The sequence below is a fragment of the Hippocampus bargibanti genome, linkage group LG06, assembly GCF_051943395.1.
Source record: "Hippocampus bargibanti isolate YZ-2025 linkage group LG06, ASM5194339v1, whole genome shotgun sequence".
NCBI lineage: Eukaryota > Metazoa > Chordata > Actinopteri > Syngnathiformes > Syngnathidae > Hippocampus > Hippocampus bargibanti.
The window spans coordinates 28,254,112-28,279,126 of record NC_142739.1 but is presented as its reverse complement, the minus strand read 5'-3'; the positions used below and the strand labels follow the sequence as shown (position 1 = coordinate 28,279,126).

General features: G+C 37.8%; 1 protein-coding gene across 2 annotated transcripts in view; it reads left to right on the top strand.

Moving 5' to 3' along the window:
• Window positions 1-25,015, top strand: part of pou2f2b (POU class 2 homeobox 2b) — a 70,009-nt gene that overhangs the window by 26,499 nt on the left and 18,495 nt on the right. The gene's annotated exons all lie outside the window — the stretch shown is intronic.

The window sequence follows — 25,015 nt, the reverse complement described above, 5'->3', positions numbered from 1 at the left end:
TTATATCGATATTCTCGGGAGTCGGAAAAAATATCGATATAACCGGACTATCGATATATCCGATCCTGCGGCATATGAATTTTCTCCTTGCGTTCATAGAAAGAGTATCGTAATAAGCAGTACTATCGATATAACCAATATCGATATAACGAGACTTTACTGTATAAGGCACGTCAGATTATAAGGCGCTACAGTAGAGGCTGCGTTAACGCACTACTTCTTCAACAGGTAGGGGGGCTTGAAATGTAGTCGCTGGCTGTTGACAGTAGTTGCAAGACCTGTAGTGGCTCAATATTACTTCACATATAAGGCGCACCGCCGTATAAGGTCATCTTTTGAAGAAAATCAAGGCTTTTAGGTGCGCCTTATACACTGGAAAATACTGTACTTGTGTCGCTGTTTTGTATAAATATGAGGGAAGACAGATGTGCAGCATCCGCTACATTTTACACGATACCATAAGCACCCCCACACCCCCGCCCAATTAATCACCAGGATGAAGAAACGGCCCATTTGTAATAGACACCCCCACCCCTCAAATGGCCGCCATCGCTTTGAACCGTGACATTTCATACCACCACGTGTGATGCTAAGCGCCGTCGGCGGAGCTTTTTAAAGGACAACCGACGTCTCCTGACAAGTTGTGTCCATAATTTGTAAAATGGCTTCAAATGACTTCTACAGAGCGTATTTTACAAAGATTCCACCGCATATAGCTATATTTTACCTTTTAAGACTCACACTGAATATTCAGGAAGTCTTGTTTTTGAGTTGGTGACGAGTTCGTACGGGACGTCACTAAAGGACCGCCCTTTACCGTAAAAAAGACGCATTGTAGCGGTCCTTCCATCACGTCAATGTATTTTGCTGTACTTGTTTGGTCTGTGGACCTCGTGTTGCACCCAAAAGCTGCCAGAAGGCCAGAAGAGGGCGTCCAAGCGCCACATAAGGAATTTATCAGCCTGTGTAAACGGAGGTGGCCACAGGAGGTCACCATTTCGTGCCTCTTTTTTTGGGTGAGAGATTTTCCCCCAATGTTGCCTCAAAATGGCGCAAATAAATTCTTTAATCGATTGCAAACATGTATGCTTTCCTCTTCAGAACTATTTGAATCATATTCATAACTGGATGTGTAACAAGAAAGCATATTTTCCGAATCTGAAGCCATTGTTTTGATTCTCCAGCAATGCAAGACGTCTTGGCGTGACGTCACCAACTGGGGGCGGGACTTTCTGAAAATGCCCAATTCGCAGCTCAATTTTTTGCAGATTTTGGACACCTTAAGTCATTTTTATTGGTGTTTTGCATTTGACTAAAAATATCAAACTGCGTGTTGTGGGTATTTTAGATGCTATAAAACATTTTTCTGGTGTCAGTTAAAAAACAAAAAAGTCACGTCGGTTGTCCTTTAATGGAATCTGTAAAGCTGATGGTGAAAATTGTGGTTAAACACAACTAAGGGGGGTTATTTAGCGCCATTTGTACGAATCTACCCCCCCCCCCTCCAGTCCCCCTCCTCTAATCAACACCTTACTCCAAATGGGCACTGGCCACTTGCGGTTGAGTGACGGCATAATACCCGTTCTTCAAGTTGTGGCGAAATATATTTGGCTTGGCGTTGCCATGATTGTGAATGCAGGCTACGTCGTCGCTCTCAGCTGCTGTGACAGTTGGAGGAGGGGGCGTAGGATTTTTAGGGGGGGGGGGGGGGGGGGGGGGCGAGATGGTCATTTTTTTTTTTAGGACTGTTCACTTTTGTCGACAGATCTATTGGAGAAAGTGACGTTATTTCCAAGCTAACGTTTCTCGCTGGATGTCGTTTTCCGTTCTCCGTGCTTCCATTTCGATTTTAATCGCCCCGCCCATTCCAACTCTGCTTCGGGAACCGTTTCTTTGTTTGTCATAATACGTGTCTTTTATCTATGTCGCCGCTTTCACCCGATTGGTCTTTGTATCCTCCAACATCACCACCCCCCTTCCTCTACCCCGCTATCGATCCAGTCATAGTTTTCACAGTCGTCACAGCACTGGGCCGCTCTAATCAATACAGATAATTGTCTGCTCCCCCCCCCCCCCCCCCCCCACACCCCTCCATGCCAAACATAGTCTCTCCCTCACCCTTTGCTCTCACATTTTTGTCAATGAACCCCAGCGTTTTTCCTCCTTTGCTGCCCCACCCTTTCGGATGGGAATTCCCCCTCGCCCTAATGACGGGAGATAACTTGCTTTCTTTACCGATTTTTCTCCCCCCCCACCCCCGCAACACCCTCACCACCACAACCTCCCTTTCCTCCCCCGTTCATCGATTACCGTGAGAGTCTGGGACCGGCCCGAACGCCCTACAGATGTAAACACGCTCGCTGCTGATGTTGTGGTTTAGTTGCGGTTTGCCCATTGACCCCCTCACCCGAAAAAAAAAAATCCAAATGTTTTCACAAGTACTGGACGAAATCTATTTACGTATTACATCACATCCACACTTTCAAAATATGGTATTCTGAGCCGCAGTTCACTCAGTCCCTGCCAGACGAGCAAAAATGTGTTCACTCCGGTGCCAGGGTTTTTGTCATTGTCACTCAAATTCCAGGACCCACAGAATATTGAGTTTTAGGACTGCGTCTACATTCAATGCAGCATTAGAAACCTTGGTCTATCATCTTTCATCAGAAAAAAATAGTTAATTCTTAAGTTATATGGGTCTGGAGTTATCTGAGCTTGAAATGGGGCCAGCTGTAAAAAATACAATACAATAACATTAAAGTCTCGTTATATCGATATCGGATATATCGATAGTCCCGGTTATATCGATATTTTTTCGGACTCCCTTGAATATCGATATAACGAGACTTTACTGTATATACATATTGATTTATATAGCGCTTTAACTATAACTGTTAGCAGGAATGTAGCGCTAACATGGACAAAAGGCAAATTCCGCTGCCTCGTGGAAGGGAAAAAACATTGCCAGAGGTCTGACCAGCGCTTTATCGGCACCCCTGCTAGAAAAACCAAAACCCGAACAAATTCGGGAATGGCGGCAAATGAGTTACAGTAATAGGAAGGACAAGTTGTTTACCTTCGCTGTGTCTCATTTGGGGTAATGAAATATATATGTGTAATGTGTGTTTAGTTATCTTTCGATTAACTCATTCACTGCCAGACTGTGCAAAAATGGGCCCACTCCAGTGCCAGGGTTTTTGTCATGTTCACTCAAATTCCAGGACCCACAGAATATTGATTTTTAGGACTACATAAACATTTAATGCAGCGTTAGAAACCTTAGAATCTCTTCTTTCATCAGAAAAGAGTTAATTCCTAAATTATAAGGGTCTGGAGTTATATGAGCTGGAAATGAGGGCAGCTGTACAAAATACAATACAGTATGTACGTATTGGTTTATATAGCGCTTTAACAGCAGCTGAAGCTGGAACAAAGCCCTAACATGGAAAAAAAGGGAAATACCACCACGTTGTGGAACCGAAAAAAAACATGATCAGAGGTCTGGCCAGCTCTTTATCGGCAACCAAGCGTGAAAAAACAAAACCTGAGCAAATTCGGGAATGGCGCTCTACGTCATATTTTCAATTCCCGAAACAATTCCGCAATGACAGCGAATGAGTTAAATCGAGATCAATTTCAAACGGACACTCCAGTAAACAATCCATGCACCCGAATGCACCGCAAAGTCATATTGTGTCTGTACATGTGTAATCCTGTGTGTTTAATAATGCATCCGGCTCACAAGGGGCCCCGCAGGTATTGCTTGTGCGGGTGCACGTGCGGATGTGTGTTTCGTAGTCTCTGATGTCTACTCAATCACTGAAGCCAATCTGGAACCGCAAGTTAAACCGCGCGAGCAATATCAATGCTGATGTATAGAAAAAAAATAATAGCCAATATGCGTTTGTCCACATGTGTGTGTGTGTATGTGTGTGTGTGTGTGTTTGGTGTTTACACAAATCTCTCATATCCATTCACATCTAACGCAAGTGATGTGTTTCTGCGCTCGGTTTTATTCCACAAGGGGGACTAAGTGAGATGGAAACGGCCAAGCACTTATCAGCCGCGATGTCGCACACAATGGAATGATTTGCTCCCATATGAGAAAACGGGAGGGAGGGCAACTGCCAATCATTCTCGTTTCAACTCAAAGGTATACTCGGGGTTGTGTGTGTGTGTGTGTGTGTGTGTGTTTTTTTTTTCTCTTCTTTTTGTCACGGTAGCCGCTTTCACACCGAGACCTCGTAAAATTGCCAATTGGTAATAGAGGACCTGGCGTTACCCACTTTACTTTTTTTTTTTTTTTTATTGTTACCCATTCATATATTGCACCCAAAGGTGGAAAATTGCCTGGTGGACTTTGTCCCTCACATTCCTTGTTGGTGTTGCTTACACAGAACAACAACGTAGGTGGAAGAGGAGGCTTGGGGGGGGGGGGGGGGGGGGGGGGTATCATCTATGGCAGGGGTGTCAAAGTCATTTTTTGCCGCGGGCCACATTGTAGTTATGGTTTCCTCTCGAGGGCCGTTCTGAATTTGGGGAACCCATTAGAATGTTTAAATCCCTTCAAATATTACATATAGAGCACACAGCAAATTAATGAATAACTCGTTTTCAAATCTGGAGTCAAGAATAATGACTTTTATTGTGGTTGACATCCAAAAAGATGACATTTTGGCTCAGATTTTAGCAATCATCATGGAATTTAACAAGTTTGATTGGCTTTCGCTGGCCGAAAAAAATGATGTGGCGGGCCGGATTTGGCCCGCGGGCCTTGACTTTGACACCTGTGATCTATGGCCTCTTCCGCACAGATAATGTGCAAAATTGTTGGAACGAACGGGACAGCGTTTCTCTTTTTTTTAAACCACAACATTTTTCAAAGACGGACTTCTCACAATCATTGCATTAAAAAAATCATGCATGAAAAAAAAGCATTTTGCTTTCCTTGTAAAAAAATAATTTTACGGTTGAAATAGCAAGTACATTGATACCTCATCTTACAAACTTAATTGGTTCCCAGAAAGTGTGTGTCATGCAAAAAGTTTGTCTGCCAAACATTTATTTCCCATAAGAAACCATTAAAAATGAGAATAATCTGTTCCCAGGTCTCCATAAAATATAATTTTCTACTAAATAATCCTTAAAACTACACAAAATATACCTTATTTTATGTATAATAAATGTGCTATTGTATTGTAATTACAGAAATAAACGGTACTGTATGATAGTCATTTTATTTACCTTTGTAATGGTACGTCTGTGTAAGCTCTCAGTCGTACAGGAGTGGTCCATCGATGAGAAGGTTTCTTCAGCCGTCATCAGTACTTCTTTGAAAATAAGTTCCTCCCCCCGGATGCGCGGATGCATCCAATTCCAATACAATTCGGACTCAAAGAAATCAAATCAAACATGACTTTTTAGCAGGGACCGACTGGCTTCCCAAAGAAGTACAGCTGACGGCTGAAGAAACCTTTTCATCGATATATTTCCCAGGGTAACTGGACCCACTCCCCCACATCGCCAAACTTTTCGTCTTACAAACGTCAAATTTATGAAAATTAAACCTTATAATAAGCACTATTTATTTAATACACACCCACCACGGCTGGCGGAGTGATCTTCGGCGGAAGCACACGACCGAACAGCACCAGAGGTTAAGTTAGCAACAGTCCTTATGGAAGGTGACTCTCCTTTCATAAGCCATCAACGACCATCAAAAAAGTAAATAAAACTTTATTTTACAGCACAGTTTATTTCTTTAATTACAGTCGTCATGTAATGCGCCTCTCTTTCCAAACAGCAATTCCCTTTGACCTTCGACCTCCAACGCCATTCCATCAAGCCATAAATGACCATCACAAATGTAAATAAAGTGACTTTATGATACAATGCAGTGTATTTCTTTCATTACAATACAATAGCACATTTATTATACATAGAATAAGGTGTGTTGTGTGTAGTTTTAAGGCTTATTTAGTTGAAAAGTATATTTTATGGAAACCCGGGAACGGATTATTCCCATTTTAATGGTTTCCTATGGGATTTTTTTGTTTGAGATACACACTTTTCACCTTACACACTCTGTCTGGGAACCAATTAAGTTCATAAGTTGAGGTCTCACTGTATTGTATAACCTCAAGTTGGATGAAATTATAATGAATATAAAATGTGTGCTGTGGCATGTTGGTGACTGTGTGTTGTTATCCAGAAACTTTTCCAAGCAGAAATCCTGCAAAATGGCACTAACGGATAATGATACTGCATTCATCCGACTTTGCCTTTTATCCAGCAAAGCGGGATACGGGAATAGACCACAGATAAACATGATCCCCTTTTTACCCAACCAAAGCCAACATTTTGACACTATTTTCCTTCTTTGGGCTGCTTATACAAAAAAAAAAAAGGCAAAAGAGTCAAAACCCGGGAGAAGCCCACAAAGCCGTTTTTCGACTTCTGAGTATCAAAGTCGTCACGGTGGTGAAAAAAGTCCGGCAAACGTGGCGAAATGGTCCATTTTTTGGAGATGGGAGTTTCCGTCACGGGCAAAATAAACTTCACATCCGTGTCCGACGTATTAGTGGAATTTGGTTGCTGGGCCTTCAGTGAGGACGTGCCATCTTTTAATACGACCAAAATCATGCCACGATTATTAACTCATTCGCTGTCATTCCCTGAATTTGTTCTGGTTTTGTTTTTTTTCTTGCCGGGGTGCTGATAAAGCGCTGGTCAGAACTACTGTAATGTTTTTCTCCATCCACCAGGGGGCAGCCTTTGCCTTTTGTCCATGTTAGCGCTTTGTTACATCTTTAGCTGTTGTTAAAGCGCTATATAAATCAGTATGTATTGTATTGTATTTTGTACAGCCACCCCCATTTCAAACTCAGATAACTCCAGGCCCATATAACTTAAGAATTCACTCTTTTTTTCCCTGATGAAAGAAGAGAGTAAGGTTTCTTATGCTGAACTGAATGTTTATGTCGTCCTAAAACTCAATATTCTGTGGCTCCTGCAATTTCAGTGAAAATGACAAAAACCCTGGCACTGGAGTGGACACATTTGTATAATAATAATAATAATAATAATAATAATGATAATGATAATATCGATAATAATACATTTAATTTCTAAGCGCCTTTCAAAACTCTCAAGTACACTTTACAGTCACAGGATTTTTTTGTGCGGGTGAGCAGTGGCCGCCATTCGCGCCAGCGATTACTCTGCCTGGAAGTAACACAACAGCAAAGACTTTTATTAATAATACATTTCATTTATAAGCGCCTTTCAAAACTCTCAAGGACACTTTACAGTCAGAATATTTTTTCTGCGGGTGAGCAGCGGCAGCCACACGCGCCAGAGTGAGCGTTCACTCAACCCGGAAGTAACAAACTTTTGCACATCGTCTGGCACTGAATGAGTTAAATTAATCAATACATTACCATATGGAAATGTAACGTAAGGAATGGGAAAAACAATTCTTGGTTCAAGTTGCATTGGCCAGCACTGATGATTGAAGGCCTTGGGCAGATTAGATTGACATGGCAACAGCCGCGAGATGAAATCTTATTGGACAAAAAAATAAATACATCTAAGATGAGGATTCACAACCTTTGGAAATAAATTGAGGTCGTTTAATTGATCAAGTGTGACTCCAAATGTAGGTCACTGCTTCTGAAAGTCTTTTTTTAGGCCAGCAGAGAATGTCTACTCGCCCACCGCTGACCCCTTCGCACCCCCACCCCCTTCCTGTTACTTCTAAAAGCAGAACAAAATTGCTAGCAAGACGAAAAGTAGTCTTGGCCGTCTTATGTTTGTCGGCGATAGTGTGTTATCTGTGTGATTGCATGAGTGTGTTTGTATAAGAAAGTAAGGTTTACTCATAGGCTTGAAAAATAAGGGGGGGGGGGGGCGTCGTCAGCAGGATGGACAGTGGAGGGCGATGGGTGGCGGGCGGTGTTTGTGTTTGGGTGGGACGAGGGGGTTGTATTATTGTCGTTCTCCGCCTTCGGGAGGGTTGGAACAGGGGAGACAGCAGGGATCCTCTTCTCCCCTCCATCCCTCTTGGGAGTTGAACCGTCAACCCCCTAACCTTCCTCTAGCCCTCTGGTCATGGTCATGGTCATGGACTCTGTCATCGCCCCCCCTCACCCCTCCTCGCTCCTCCTGATGGACAATCTGTTCTCCTCCCTGGATGCAGCACCGTGCATGTCATTAACGGATAAACAGACGCTCCGTGTGTGTGTGTGTGTGTGTGTGTGTGCGTGTGCGTGTGCGTGTGCGTGTGTGTCCAAGTGTTTGGTCAGTTGGCTTTGGCGTGGGGTCATGGCCCCGCCCCCTTTTAATGAATTGCTCGTTAAACGGAAAGAAATTGCTGGATTGTAAAATGGTGTGGCTCCTTTTTTTGTGGAGTTTTCTTTTGTTTCTTGAAAGGGGGGGGGGGCAGTAGCACATTTTGCATTGTCAAGAAGAAAAATAAGCATTTCCGTTCAATTCTGTACAAAGTCAGGAGTGAAAAAAAAAACATTTTATGTCTGCCAGCAAAGTCAAAGGAACACACAAAAAATAAATACAATAAAAGAACGTCAATAAATGGAAGAAATAAATGGAATAAATAAATGAAATAAATCAAATAAATAAATGAAATAAATCAAATAAAATATAAGAAATACAGTAAAAAATAAAATAAAATAAAATAAAATACAATACAATAAAATAAAATAAAATAAAATAAAATACAATACAATGAAATACAATGCAATGAAATGCAATGCAATGAAATAAAATGCAATAAAATGCAATAAAATGAAATAAAATACAATAAAATACAATAAAATGAAATAAGATACAATAAAATGAAATAACATAAAACAAATAACATAAAACAAATAACATAAATAAATAACTACAATAAATAAAATAAAAACATATCTAAAATAAATACTAAATAAAATAACTACAATAAATACAAATATAAAAATAAATAAATACTAAATAAAATAATATAATAAAATAACTACACTATAAAAATACAATAAATGACATGATGATGATAATAATAATAATAATAATAATAATAATAATAATAATAATAATAATAATAATAATAATAATACATATGAAATAAAACAATAAAATACATTAAATACAAAAACAATATGAAACTATAAAGTGACATTAAACTTGGATAAACAAATGTGAATGAGATGTTTGTCCATAATTAAAGAAGCAAAATAAATGTCGGTGATCTAAGAAGTGATTGAAATCCATTTTGGGACTTGGCCAACTGAACACTGCGTATGATGTTTCATATTTGTATAATTTATGCAGAATTGCTTATGTCTATTGCCACTTCTCGCTATTGATGTTTGTCATTTGCATCTCGGGTTGTTTTGTTTCTTGAAATAGTGTTAAAGCGGTCACGTCAGGTATGTTTCCCTTGAGATGGGAGGGGCTTGCAGTTGATATTCTGATTTTTTTTTTTTTAATCCTTTTAAAGGACAACCGACGTCACTTTTTTGTTTTTTACCTGACATCAGAAAAACGTTTTATAGCATCTAAAATACCCAAAACACGCAGTATGATATTTTTATTCAAATGCAAAACACCAATAAAAATAACTTAGTGTCAGAAATCTGCAAAAAAAAGCTTCGAATTGGGCATTTTTAGAAATTCCTGCCCCCAGTTTGTGACGTCACGCCAACACGTCTTGCATTGCTTGTGAATCAAAACAATGGCTTCAGTTATGAATATGATTCAAATAGTTATGAAGGGGAAAGCATACATGTTTGCAATCGATCAAAGAATTTATTTGTGCCATTTTGAAGCAACATTGGGGGAAAATCTCTCACCCAAAAAAAAGAGGCACAAAATGGCGACCTCCAGTGGCCACCTCCTCTTCCACAGGCTGATAAATTGCTTATATGGAGCTTGGATGCCCTATTCTGGCGGCTTTTGGGTGCAACACGGTTCTCAGACCAAACGTGTACAGCAAAATACATTGACGTGATGGAAGGACTGCTACAATGTGTCTTTTTTCGGTCAGAGGGCGGTCCTTTCGTGACGTCACGTACGGACTCGTCACCAACTCAAAAACAAGACTTCCTGAATATTCAGAGCGGGTCTTAAAACGGAAAATATAGCTATATGTGGTGGAATCTTTTTAAAATACGCTCAGTAGAAGTCATTTGAAGCCATTTTACAAATTATGGACACGACTTGTCCAGAGACGTCGGTTGTCCTTTAATAGTCCATTTTGAAATACAGTACTTGAAGAGTCCTGTCAGAATAATTACAGTAAAGTCTCGTTATATCGATATTCAAGGGAGTCCGAAAAAATATCGATATAACCGGGACTATCGATATATCCGACCCTGTTTGCATGTAATTTTCTCTGTGCGTGCATAGAAATAGTATCGATATAACCGGGACTATCGATATATCCGATATCGATATAACGAGACTTTACTATAGTTATAACTCCATTTAGTTATGCTAGTCTGTGAAGGGGGGGGGACAATGGACGAGATGAAGAACATTTCATTTTCAGTACACATAGAGACTACCGGGTCACAGTTATACCGATGGAACGCTTCATGAACACCAAACCTGGCGCGTCATAATAGCACATAAAAAAAAAAATCAGGAAGAAGAGGATTCAGCGTGTCGGCCATTTTGCTTAGTAGGCCACCGACATCAAAACGGCTTTTCGCGTCACAAGTGATTGTCGACTGCCGTTTCATTCCGTGGCACCTTCGTAACCTTGAGCGTGGAAGAGTAGTTTATTCACTACCTCCCCCCCAACCCCAGGTTCAACTTGGAGGCGCATAAAAGGCATCTTGCCTTTCTTCCATCATTGTTTGCGTGTTGCGGCTTATCAGATCGCCGCCGTTCACTCTTCGCGAGAATCCACACATCCACTCTTCGCTCTCTCTTCCTTTTCTCTCCGCTAACCCTTTTGAGAATAAGAGCAATGAATTAGAATTTGTGAGCGGGCTTGCGGACCGAGAGGAGGGTTCAGGGGGTGGTGGGTCTGAGGGTGGGAGTTGGCTTTTGTTGCGAGGCTCTGCGTCGTTGCGAAAAGACCTCCTCAGCGCGTCCTTCGGCCTCCCCCCCTCAGAGGGGCCCCGATCGATACCAACTCGGAGCAATAAAGCTTTCCCCCTGTCATCTCTGCAGAATACAAAGCAGAATAGAGGGAGGGGAGAGAGAGAGAGAGAGAGGGGTGAAAAGCTGTTCCGCTAGCCAGACCAATTTCCTAACCCTCCTCTTCCTCCCCTTCCTCCACCACAATCACCAGCAGCACCTCCATCGCCCCCCCCCCAGCCCTAAAAACAACAACCCCGCACTGTATCGCCGCACGACTTCTATCTCTCCATAATAAATGCAGCATAAATAAAGTATTCATTCCCCCGTGACCCAACTATGTGAGTGGAAAAAGAGGAAAAGTAAGATGAACGAAAAGGAATTGCAGTTAGGTAGGGGAGGCCGGGGGGGGAACATGTGGCGGGCGATACAGGTGGCGCAATATTGACCAAGCGATGGACGAGGTGAGCGGGTCAAAGCCGAATGGGAGGAATTGAACCAATTACTGTAATTGTAATCTGGATTCAAAGCAAAAATGGCCGCCTTGATTGGGCCCGTCCGTGAATTTGCCCGTTTCATTCTTGCGCGCCTGAATGGCGGAGCAGGAGTCCGCCTGCCAATCAACCTATTGTGGTTCTTTTTTTTTTTTTCAATTTAATAACGTTTCTGAGCAGCCACCTTCGCGACGTGTCTTTGTATGTTTATTTAGCTTGCTTCCTATATATTTCTCAGACTTTCCATCTCTCAACTCTAACCCCCCACACCTTTTATAGTCTTTCGTTCGCTCCTTTATTAACTCATTTCATGCGAGACGTGAAAAAATGTGTCCACTGCAGTGCCAGGGTTTTTGTCATTGTCACTCAAATTCCATGACCTACAGAATATTGAGTTTTAGGACTACATAAAGATTCAATAGAGCATTAGAAAACATTAGACGCTCTTCTTTCATCAGAAAAAAAAAGAGTTAATTCCTAAATGATATGGGTCTGGTGTTATCTGTGCTTGAAATGGGGGCGGCTGTACAAAATACAATGCAATATTGGTTTATATAGCGCTTTAACAACAGCTGAAGAAGGAACAAAGCGCTAACATGGAAACAAGGGAAATTCTGCCCCCTTGTGGAAAAGATCAAAACTTTGCCAGTGGGCACGGCCAGCGCTGAATCTGTATCCAAGCATGAAAAAACAAAACTTGAACAAATTCGGGAATGGCGCCCTATGTCAGATTTTCAATTCCCGAAACTCATTCGCTGCCAAATTTATTTGGGAATGGCATTATTATGTATATTTTTATTTTTATTTTGCTTTCCCAAGCCCAATGTTGGATAACAGTGAGAATTCGTACGGGGAGGGGGTCAAATATAGAATCAACTTTAAAATTCTTCTTTATACATTTAAAGCTATCCATAACCTTGCCCCCCATACCTATTTGACCTTCGAGTTTCTATTCCCTCTCGTTCCCTCAGATCCTCTTTCTCCTTCCACCTCTGTGTGCCCCCTCCGCCCGCCTCATCACGATGGGGGACAGGGCTTTCAGCTGCTCTGCCCCCAAACTCTGCAACTCACTTCCTCCCAACATTCGTAACATCGATTCTCTTCCCACCTTCAAATCCCATCTCAAAACCCACCTATTTAAAATCGCATTTTCTGTCTACCTCTTTCTTTTGTTTCTATTTATAACTGACTTTTATTTATTGTATTCTATTTGTGATTGTATTTTATTTATTCTAGTACCTATGCTTGTCTGTGACTGTAGTGTCCTTGAGAGCTTTGAAAGGCGCTTAAAATGAAATGTATTATTATTATTATTATTACAGTAAAGTCTCATTATATCGATATTCAAGGGAGCCCGAAAAATATCGATATAACCGGGACTATCGATATATCCGACCTTGTTTGCATGTAATTTTCTCCGTGCGTGCATAGAAATAGTATCGATATAACCGGGACTATCGATATATCCGATATCGATATAAAGAGACTTTACTGTAATATTATTATTTATTATTATTATTATTATTATTATTATTATTATTATTATTATTATTATTATTATTATCATTTATTATTTATTATTATTATATTAAAAAAAACTATTTTTTTGTGAGGGCAGACAAGGCACATTTCTGACACATCCCAGCCACCGTAGTTTATCTCATTCCCTTTTGTGGCCTCCAAACATCATCTATGGCACAGGTGTCAAAGTCAAGGCCCGCGGGCCAAATCCGGCCCGCCACATCATTTTTTTCGGCCCGCGAAAGCCAATCAAACTTGTTAAATTCCATGATGATTGCTAAAATCTCAGCCAAAATGTCATGTTTTTGGATGTCAACCGCAATAAAAGTCATTATTCTTGACTTCAGATTTGAAAACGAGTTATTATTTAATTTGCTGTGTGCTCTATATGTAATATTTGAAGGGATTTAAACATTTTAATGGGTTCCCCAAATTCATAACGGCCCTCGAGAGGAAACCATAACTACCATGTGGCCCGCGGCAAAAAATGACTTTGACACCCCTGATCTATGGGTTATCGTATTTGTATTTATTGATGAGGGCGTGTAGGGGGGGGGGTCCCCGTCTAGTTCCGTGTGATGCAGTTAAAAAGTGGATCTTTCCCAGCGTCCTTCACCTCTCTTCTCCCGCCCGCCATTCGTCTTGGGCGTACTTTTTGTTTTGTTTTGTTTTTTTTTATCCCGGGCCGACTCATCCCGTCTCACTTTGAACATTGTCCCCTCTTGCTTTTTCATCATCATAGGCTCATTTTGTCAACTCGGCGTCTCCCTCTCATCCCTCACCCTTCCTCCTCCCCCACCCCACCCATCCTCCACCCTTCTGGCTCCCAGGGGAGGTCAGTAATAATGGTAGTGATGGAGTGAGAGAGGGAGGTGCGATTATTGTCTTGTCGGGAGTCAGAGGAATCGATCGGCCCAGAAATATGAGGCGCGCCAAAGAGCCGCTGTGTCAGATACAATAACCACCCACTCCCCGGGGCTGACACACACACACACACACACACACACACACACACACACACACACACACACACACACACACACACAATGAGAACACGTTTATTTGTGGAGATGTTGCAGACAGACATTCGTTTGATTCTTCTTCTTTTTTTTTTTTTTTTCCCCCTCCCCGCCACCCTTGCATTAACAAGACGCGCTCTCATCCTTCTTCTTCTGTGGTGCGCGGGAGGCCAATCATCTGCATGCTTTGATTGGAGATAAACCCCGGCCGGCCGGGATGCGCTCCGATCATTCCTCATGCACAGATAAAGGGCAAGGCGTGGAAAATGGCTCGCGCACCTTTCACTCGCTATAAACACACACACACACACACACACACACATATACACATATACAGCAGAGGCGTGCACGCTCACACCGAGACCTTTCACTGCTGTTGCCTGGCAACGTGGCCGAATGTCCAATCGGAGGCCACTGTGATGTCACAGCTACCGCTGACCAACACGACCGAGAGAGGAAGACGAAGCGAGAGGGGAAAGAAGAGAAAGTTTGAATGAGAGCAAGACAAGGTCGCACACACGTACAAAAAAAAAATGTATGATGATGATGATGATGATGATGATGATGATGAAGGTGAAAGATGGGACGATTGCATCAAACAGAAACTCCCAAAAGCCCAATTTTTAGACTTTTTAGATCTTCCTACTAGGGGGGGGGGGGGCGTGCAGTGGCTTTGTCTGGCATCGCCGACTTGCTACTCAGAGATTTTTTAAGTACCATTTACTCTCTCGTAAAACCTTCTCAACATTGCCGGTACAGTAAATAAATAAATGAATAAATAAGTCAATGAGCCAATGAACACATAAATTAAAAAAAATGATAAACAAATGAACAAACTGATAACTAAATAAATGGACAAACAAATAAATAAATGAATAAATAAGTCGACAAATGAAAATAAATGAAATAAATAAATAAATAGACAAATAAATAAATTTAATAAATAAATAGACAATAAATAAATAAATAAATAAATAAATAGACAATAAATAAATAGACAATAAATAAATAAGTAGACAGTAAATAAATACACAATAAATAGACAATAAATAAATAAATGGGTAAGTAAATAGATAAATAGATGAAGAAATAAATGAGCAAATGAGTACATAAATAAGCAAATAAAAATATATAAATACATAAATAGATAAATAAATAGACAAACTACAATAAATAAATGGATTAAGAGACAAACACATCAACAAATATATAAAAAAATGAATCATTCAGTAAATAAATGAATACATAAATAGACAAACTAAACAATAAATAAATAATTACATAAAAATAAAGGAGCCAGTGAGTACATAAATAAATAAATAGATAAATAAATAAAAACACACTGATAAATAAATAAACAAATAAAAAACAAGTTGATAAATAAATGAACACAATAAATAAATAAATGGACAAATTAAACAATAAAGAAATAATTACATAAAAAATAAATAAAGGAGCCAGTGAGTACATAAAAAAATTAAAAAATAAAAACACACTGATAAATAAATAAACAAATAAAAAACAAATTGATAAATAAATGGACACAATAAATAAATAAATAAATAGACAAACTAAACAATAAAGAAATAATTACATAAAAAAATAAATAAAGGAGCCAGTGAGTACATAAAAAAATAAATAAAATAAAAACACACTGATAAATAAATAAACAAATAAAAAACAAATTGATAAATAAATGGACACAATAAATAAATAAATAGACAAATTAAAATAAATACATGAATTAAGAGACAAACAAATCAACAAATACATCAACAAATGAATAATTCAATAAATAAATGAATAAATAAATAGACAAATTAAACAATAAAGAAATAATTACATAATAATTACATAAAAAATAAAGGAGCCAGTGAGTACATAAATAAATAAAAAAATAAAAACACAATAAATAAATAGACAAATTAAAATACATGAATTAAGAGACAAACAAGTCAATAAATACATCAACAAATGAATAATTGAATAAATAAATGAATAAATAAATAGACAAACTAAACAATAAAGAAATAATTACATAAAAAATAAATAAAGGAGCCAGTGAGTACATAAATAAATAAAAAATAAAAACACACTGATAAATAAATAAACAAATAAAAAACAAATTGATAAATAAATGGACACAATTAATAAATGAATAGACAAATTAAACAATAAAGAAATAATTACATAAAAAATAAATAAAGGAGCCAGTGAGTACATAAAAAAATAAATAAAATAAAAACACACTGATAAATAAATATACAAATAAAAAACAAATTGATAAATAAATGGACACAATAAATAAATAGACAAACTAAACAATAAAGAAATAATTACATAAAAAAATAAATAAAGGAGCCAGTGAGTACATAAAAAAATAAATAAAATAAAAACACACTGATAAATAAATAAATAAACAAATAAAAAACAAATTGATAAATAAATGGACACAATAAATAAATAAATAGACAAATTAAAATAAATACATGAATTAAGAGACAAACAAATCAACAAATACATCAACAAATGAATAATTCAATAAATAAATGAATAAATAAATAGACAAATTAAACAATAAAGAAATAATTACATAAAAAATAAAGGAGCCAGTCAGTACATAAATAAATAAATAAATAAATAAATAAATAAATAAATAAAAACACACTGATAAATAAATAAACAAATTAAAAACAAATTGATAAATAAATGGACACAAATAAATAAATAGACAAACAACAAATACATAAACAAATGAATAATTAAATATACAAACTAAAACAATAAATCAAAAAAATAAAGGTGACAATGAGTACAGTACCTAACTAAAAAACAACAACAAATAAACGGACAAACAAATAAATACGTGGATAAATAAATACATACAATAAATCAATAAACAGGGACACACAGGATTTGCCATTGGGCCTATTGTAGCCCACCGACCTCGGCTTGGCCACCATCAGTGGAGATGAACGCTTAAGGCTGAGTGTCAGTAAATGTCAAGGCCAATTGTCCCAGGCACTTGCTTTTCTTTTTCTTTTTTCACCCCCCCTCGAAAAAACAATTTCAGTCTCAACCTTGGCATATAGCGCCGTGGGAGACGGCGCGGGGTCGCCATGTCCCACTTCCCCACGGACGGGCTCCTCCACCATCCAAAGAGAGGTGTGTATGGAGCGCATGCGTAGGCGTGGGCGAGATGTTTGCGTTTCCCATCCGACAACCTCACCGCTCCACTTGTTTGTAATCCCGCTGCGACACCCTCGCCCACTCGGAACTGGATTTTTAATCTCTCACCTTGCAGTTTTGCGACTCGGACCACGTCGAGGACTTGGCGGCTCCATCAGTGAGCCGGCGTAGGAACGCCCATGTGATGGATTAGATGAATTAGAGGCCGTGTGTGTGTTTTTGTGTTTGTGTGTGGAAATAGGAAGTAAAAAAAGGCCGGCGGACTCCTCCAAAGTCATGGCAGTAGGCCCGACAAGCAGCCATTACGAAGGCATCCTTCGACTTCCTTTTTCTTCCTCTGTCCATCATCACCTTGGTTTTCATCACTCATTCACCTCCCCTCCATCTTTTTACTATTCTGTCGCTCTTTGTAACCTGCCCGCCCCTGCCCCTCCCCCACCCCCATCACTTCTATCTGCCGGTTCTTCCTGTGACAGTGTTGTGATTGATGGCACTCTAGAGGCCTCAACCTCCCCCCCCCCCATTTTCCTCCCTGGGGTCGCTCCATCGCATCATTGTGTGTGTGTGTGTGTGTGTGTGTGTGTGTGTGTGCGTGTGTGTGTGTGTCTTATCAACACAACTTTCAACGATCACTATAACACACTTTAAAAAAATTAACAAATAAAAATACATTAAAAATTACAAATTACACATTAAAAACACGAATAAAAATATGTTTTTTATTATTGATAAATAAAAAAAAAAAAAAATAATAAAAATAAAAAATACATTTTTATTTAAATTAAAAAAGTGACAAATTTAAAAAGTTAAAAATTTTAAAAGTTGCACATGAAATAAATACTTTTTTAAATTTTACAATTTTTAAATTTTTTTATTTTTAAATTTTAAAAGTTACAAATTAAAAAAAATGTAAAGTTACAAATTTACAAATGTTAAAAATTACACATTTAAACATTTATCAATTTATTAATTTAAAAATTGATCAATTGATCAATTTCGCAATTTCACAATTTCACAATTTAAAAATTTTGCAATTTAAACATTTAAACATTTAAACAGTTAAAAAGTTAAAAAGTTGCAAAGTTAAAAAGTTAAAAAGTTAAAAAGTTAAAAAGTTAAAAAGTTAAATTTCTAAAATTTATTTTTATTTTTTCTAAAATTTAGCGAAATTCAACATTTCAACATTTAACTTAATAGATAATAGATAATTAATAGATAATAAATAATAAAAATTCACAATTAAGGTGTTTCAAACTGAAGCGGCTGTTGTAAAATTCTAAAGAAATGTGCACGTATTTTTTTCGCAATTTCACAATTTCACAATTTAAAAATTTTGCAATTTAAACATTTAAACAGTTACAAAGTTAAAAAGTTAAAAAGTTAAAAAGTTAAATTTCTAAAATTTATTTTTATTTTTTCTAAAATTTATTTTTATTTTTTCTAAAATTTATCGAAATTCAACATTTCAACATTTAAGTTAATAGATAATAGATAATTAATAGATAATAAATAATAAAAATTCACAATTAAGGTGTTTCAAACTGAAGCGGCCGTTGTAAAATTCTAAAGAAATGTGCACGTATTTTTTTCGCAATTTCACAATTTCACAATTTAAAAATTTTGCAATTTAAACATTTAAACAGTTACAAAGTTAAAAAGTTGCAAAGTTAAAAAGTTAAATTTCTAAAATTTATTTTTATTTTTTCTAAAATTTATTTTTATTTTTTCTAAAATGTATCGAAATTCAACATTTCAACATTTAAGTTAATAGATAATAGATAATTAATAGATAATAAATAATAAAAATTCACAATTAAGGTGTTTCAAACTGAAGCGGCCGTTGTAAAATTCTAAAGAAATGTGCACGTATTTTTTTTTTTAAGTGGTAAACTTAAAAAAACCGACATCATTCCCTCTTTAAAAATGCATTCATTCCATATTTTTCCCAAATCATTCCACAGCATTCACACACCATGTCTCCAAATACCTTCACATCAACTCATAGTTCATTGTTATGATCCCCACCACAGTTTTCCAGCAATGTGCAGTTCATTCTGGACACCCCAAAACATATTTTTCATATTCCAAAATACACTCCCTATTTGGATTTTGACTTTAAACAGTTTCTCGTCCTATTTAAAACACACCAGCGTCAAAATTGTCACTTCATCCACCACATCTCGGGGAATTATTACATTTCCTGCAGTTGTGATTTCAAATCCAATGGCAGCAGCGGGCGCAGCGTATTGTCACAAATTACGTTTTCCTTTTGGTTTCACATCTTCAACCGTCTTCAAGTGGGGGCGGGGGGGACTCGATGAATCCATCTTGCACGCTGAGCTCCAGCTGGGTTGTCTTCCTGCACCCGGAGCCTCCTCGATCCACCGCGCTCCAATTGAGACCCGTATCATGGCCGTGGTGTTGCTAGGTCCCGTCGCCATGGTAACCCAGGCTGAGGGCTCGGGAGGGGTAGGAAAACACCCTGCGTGGCCGTCAACTGTACACACAAGACTGCGCCGACATCGATTCCTACGTGCTTTCTATTCATTTGATTTTACTTGTTAAACCGCAGCGATACGCAATATGCACACACACACACACACACACTCACACACACACACACACACACACACACACACACACACACACACACACACACACACACTTTGCCTTTGCTTGTTATGAGGATAGATTGGACACTGGACAAAGGTCACGGCCAAAGCCGGTGCTGCTCAGACAGCCTCTGACCCCTGAATGCTCCCCCCACACCCGTCTGTCAATGTCCTCAGACATCACACACACACACACACACACACACACACACACACACACACACACACACACACACACACATGCATACACACACACACACAGACCCAGTCACCCACCACGGGTCATGCGCAATCACACAAACGCATGTGCCGCCCAGTCGTCGGAAGCGAAATCACAGCTGACTTTTAAATAGAAGCATCTTGATTAAATATATTTGAATTAATATTTTTTGAAAATATGAAAGTTGATCGATGCTGTAATTTGTCACGTAACCGTGCCGACTAATTAGGTTGGTGAGTGGTAAATTGAGGCAAAATGTCTTGTTTTCGTAGTAAATTTGTCCTAGTCAATATTTTATTTTTATTTTTTCAAATAAGACGACCTGTAGACTTTGCTAACCAAAACAGCAGCACCTCCCAAAAACGGTATGGATTGTGTAGTTAATGTACTTTTGTGCGGCACTAACTAATATTCTGTGGAGGCTACTGGTTTTCAATAATTAAAAGAAAATGTCATGTCGAATTTCCTCAATTTTATTTTGTCAAGTAGTTGCACAAAATAAAAATCATCTACTTCGAGACACAATTTTTCAGTGGAACTATAAATCTGATTAAAATGTATATCTGCATCCAGACAATGTTGTTTTTTTGTGCATCCACTTGACTAAATAAAATTGGTTTTTTTTTTATTTTTTTTTTGTGCAATGATTTGTTATTCATTTCATTGCAATGTCAACACATAAAAATCAAAATTAACCAAGTTGGGATTTATTTGAGATAGTTTATTCCCTTTATAAATCTTAATATGAACTAAAATACAGTTTGCTCTTTTGCGTCGGGTAAACAATGAAAGCAATATGTGTATTTATTGATTAACATAGAAAAAAATGTTACGAAAAGGGCCTCCTAGCCACTGTGATTGACTGTAGTTAAATTATGTAGTCGTTAAAAAATGTTTATAAATATTTTTAAAGAAATCTAAACATGTTTTTGCCGAAATAGATTCCTCTTCTTGCAGTTTTGTAAATAATCACCCTTAATCATTTGTGTCTTAAGAAAAACACACACTCAAAAGACATTCCCTTTTATTGAAACAAATCCCTGTCCTCGTTTTTGAGTCATTTTCTGTTCCTAATGTCATGATGGGGAATTTTTAATATGATCATCGTCTTAAAATGGAGAATATGGATTAAAATGTGTAAAATTGTCAGTCCTTTGCAATATTTATACGTTTACGGTGGCAATTGAGGGACTCGTCTTGCCGTGGAAGTGGCCACGAACTGCCTTGCCTCCTCATTGATTTGCAACTCAACAGCGCCATCTTCTGACCATTTAAACACCCTGTCACAGTGAAACGTCAACTTTACACAGTTTTTTTTAATGGCGCTTGTCCTCGTTTGGGTTGGGGGGATCGTTATCGAACAATTTTTAACCAACAAATGTCACGTAACCTTTCGAATTTTTAAAGGACCGAACATGCTTCTTAGGACGGAGTGACTAAATGTTTGGCATCGTTTCATACTACGTATAAACTTTCATTGTGATGAATATTACTTTTGCGCAATATGTAATAATCAACAACATATATTAATACTATTTTTTTCTCTTCTCAAAATGGCCGCCCCTTCATTTTGAGGGAAGGTGCGGCCATTTTGTCACAAACTGTCGACTGCAAATGACATCACAATTGCATTTTGTTTTAATTACTATAAATTGTATTTTATGTTATTTAATATGTTGTCTTATTTTGAATATGTAACTAGTATATATATTTGTCAGTATTTAGTGAAATTTTTGTTTTTTTTTTAGGTTGCTAGCCTATTTTAAATAAATAAACAAATAATGAAAAAATAAATACATGTTAATAATGAATAAATATGTAGATAAATAAATAAACTAATAAAAAATAAATACTTGAATAACTAATTAAATTAATTAACATAAATAAATAAATGTTTGTTTATTTGTTTCTTAATTTATTTTTTTTTATTTACCCACTTGTTTATTCATTCATCCACGTATTTAGCTAGCTATTAGCTATCTATCTAGCTACCCGAATAAACAAGTGGACAAATAAGACTAAATAAATTAAACAAATAAACACTCATCATCCATCCCTCCCCCTTTGCCTTTTTTTCTTTCTTTCTCTTCTTTCATTGCCATCCCTCCTTCTTCCAGCTTTACTTTCAGGCCCACTGACCACATTTTTGACCCCCACTTTCAGTCGCAGTGCAGGTTGTGATAATTCCAGGGGGGGGCGTGGTTTATTGAGTAAGAGTGAGAGTGAGTGAGTGAGTGAGCGACTGTCATTTTGTGTGTGTATTACAGTGAGTTATTCTGTACCCTCACACACACACATGTACACACTCACACACATTGTTACACCTTTTGACTGAGACATCAACAATTGCATAAAGCAAGGACTCATTCTTCTCCACAATGTGGTTGCCAGGTGAGTGTGGACTACTTAATTTGGCAACCAATTACGCCAGGAGGGCTGTGTGTGTGTGTGTGTGTGTGTGTGTGTGTGTGTGTGTGTGTGTGTGTGTGTGTGTGTGTGTGTGTGTGTGTGTGTGTGTGTGTGTGTGTGTGTGTCTAATTGGAGAGCAAGGGGGTCACCTCTGGGCGGGGAATTAAGATAGACAGGAAAGGTCAGTGTTCTGTTGAGGGCAGACTACACCTTGTATTTTTTTAATGTATTTTTCTATCCGTGTATCATCTTTGTTGTCTTTATGATCAGCAAAGTTGTCCACGAATTTTGCCTCCTTGCGTGCAGGCTTAAATTTTGTCCAATAATTCTCGTCGTGCTGGTCAGCTGGAGGTCAAGAACCACTTGTTAGTCCCCTGCAGCTAATTACCCCTTAAATGTCTCTTTTCTCCCTCCCTCAGTGATGTATCCGAGATATCTTTTCATGTTATTAATAATTCTCCGTATGAGCTGGCTAAATTGACCCCCTCCCGGGGGCGATCATGCTAGAAATGTCACAATAAACTCGTAATTTACCAGACTTAAAGGACAACCGACGTCACTTTTTTGTTTCCTAACTGACATCAGAAAAACGTTTTATAGCATCTAAAATACCCAAAACACGCTGTATGATATTTTTATTCAAATGCAAAACACCAATAAAAATGACTTAGTGTCCAAAATCTGCAAAATGCTTTCTTGTTACACATCCAGTTATGAATATGATTCAAATAGTTCTGAAGAGGAAAGCATACATGTTTGCAATCGATTAAAGAATTTATTCCGTGCCATTTTGAGGCAACATTGGGGGGAAATGGATCACCAAAACGACTCAGAAAATGGCGACGAGCTCCTGTGAGGAATTAATCAGCCCGTTTCCACATGCTGATAAATTCCTTACATGGAGCTTTGTCGCCCTCTTCTGCCTCTTTTTTGGTGCTACACGAAGTTTTCAATGTGTCCTTTTTTCCAAAATACAATGCAATACATACATATTGGTTTATATAGCGCTTTAACCACAGCTGAAGCTAAAACAGAGCGCTAACATGGACAAAACGGAAATGCTTCCCGCTTGTGGAAGGGAAAAAACAAAATTGACAGAGGCCATGGCCAGCGCTTTATCGGCACCCAAAAAAATAAAAAACTCGAGTAAATTCAGGAATGGCACTCTTTGGCATATTTTCAATTCCCGAGGAAATTCGTGAAGGGAAGTAATCATAAAATGGAATGAATTCATGTATTTTATTTTATTTTATTTTATTTTATTCATTTTATTTTGTTTTGTTTTGTTTTATTGTTTTGTTGTTTTGTTTTATCCTATTTATTTTATATTACATGTATTTTTTATATATATTTTTTTATTTTGTATTTATATTTATTATATATTTTATTTTATCCTACATTTATGTATTTATTTATAGTGATGGCATTTCCCCTACTGTGGTCACAAGTTTCTTGAAAGAGCTTCAAATAGAGGATTTTTTTTCTCATCATTTTTTTATTGCATCATATAAACATGACAGCGCAAAACTATTACCCAGAACTGCTGAGATGCACTCGATAGCGCCATATCCTCCACTGGGTCATCAACGGGCCAATCGAGCAAATGGTGTTTCTTTTAAAAATGACATTTAAAAAAAATGGGCGGCGCTATAATCTGTTTGTGCGTACGGGATGTTTGAACATGCTAATGTTGCCAGTAAATAACGCGCTGTTCATCTTCTAATAGGGAACTACTGTGAGGAAGTGAGAGGACGCCAAAACATCTTGATGTACTGTCCCTTCGCGCACAATACTGCTGTTAGCTTAGCTGCGAACCTCTTGGTGTCATCTATCAATCGATATCGGCCCACTGTGGAAGCTTCCTATCAAAATATTCCATAAAAATTGATAAAATATTATATTTTTTAAGTCACTTCAAAAGTATGATGTTCAACTTCACCTTTTCAGCCCGCTAGCTTCATGATAACGCTAATGGCATCAATGTGGCAGTGCTATAATAATAATACATTTCATTCATAAGCGCCTTACAAAACTCTCAAGGTCACTTTACAGTCACAGGATGAGTTATCTACTAGCCAGCTAGTAGATAGCCAACAGATAGTTAGCTAGCCACCTAGATAGCTCCATAGCTAATAGCTAGTTAGCTAGATAGCTAGTTAGCTAATACACTGAATGTCACTATTAAATACACAGAAAGCAAGCTAGCCTAGCCTATAAGGCTTGAAAGCAATGACTTGCACACCATCAACGCGGCAAACATTGACAGTATAATGATATGCACTTGTATACATTCTTTATCCTCTGTAAAGAAATAGAACTTTAACCAACGGTGGGAAGCTTTCAAAACAGTCTTTCCCGTCGAAACGAACAAAAATGCAGTTCATCAAGCTTTCATTGAATATTTTGCTCTGCTGTTCTGACACTCGCACAATCATTCAATAATTCACATGATTTTAAATGTAGATTCGT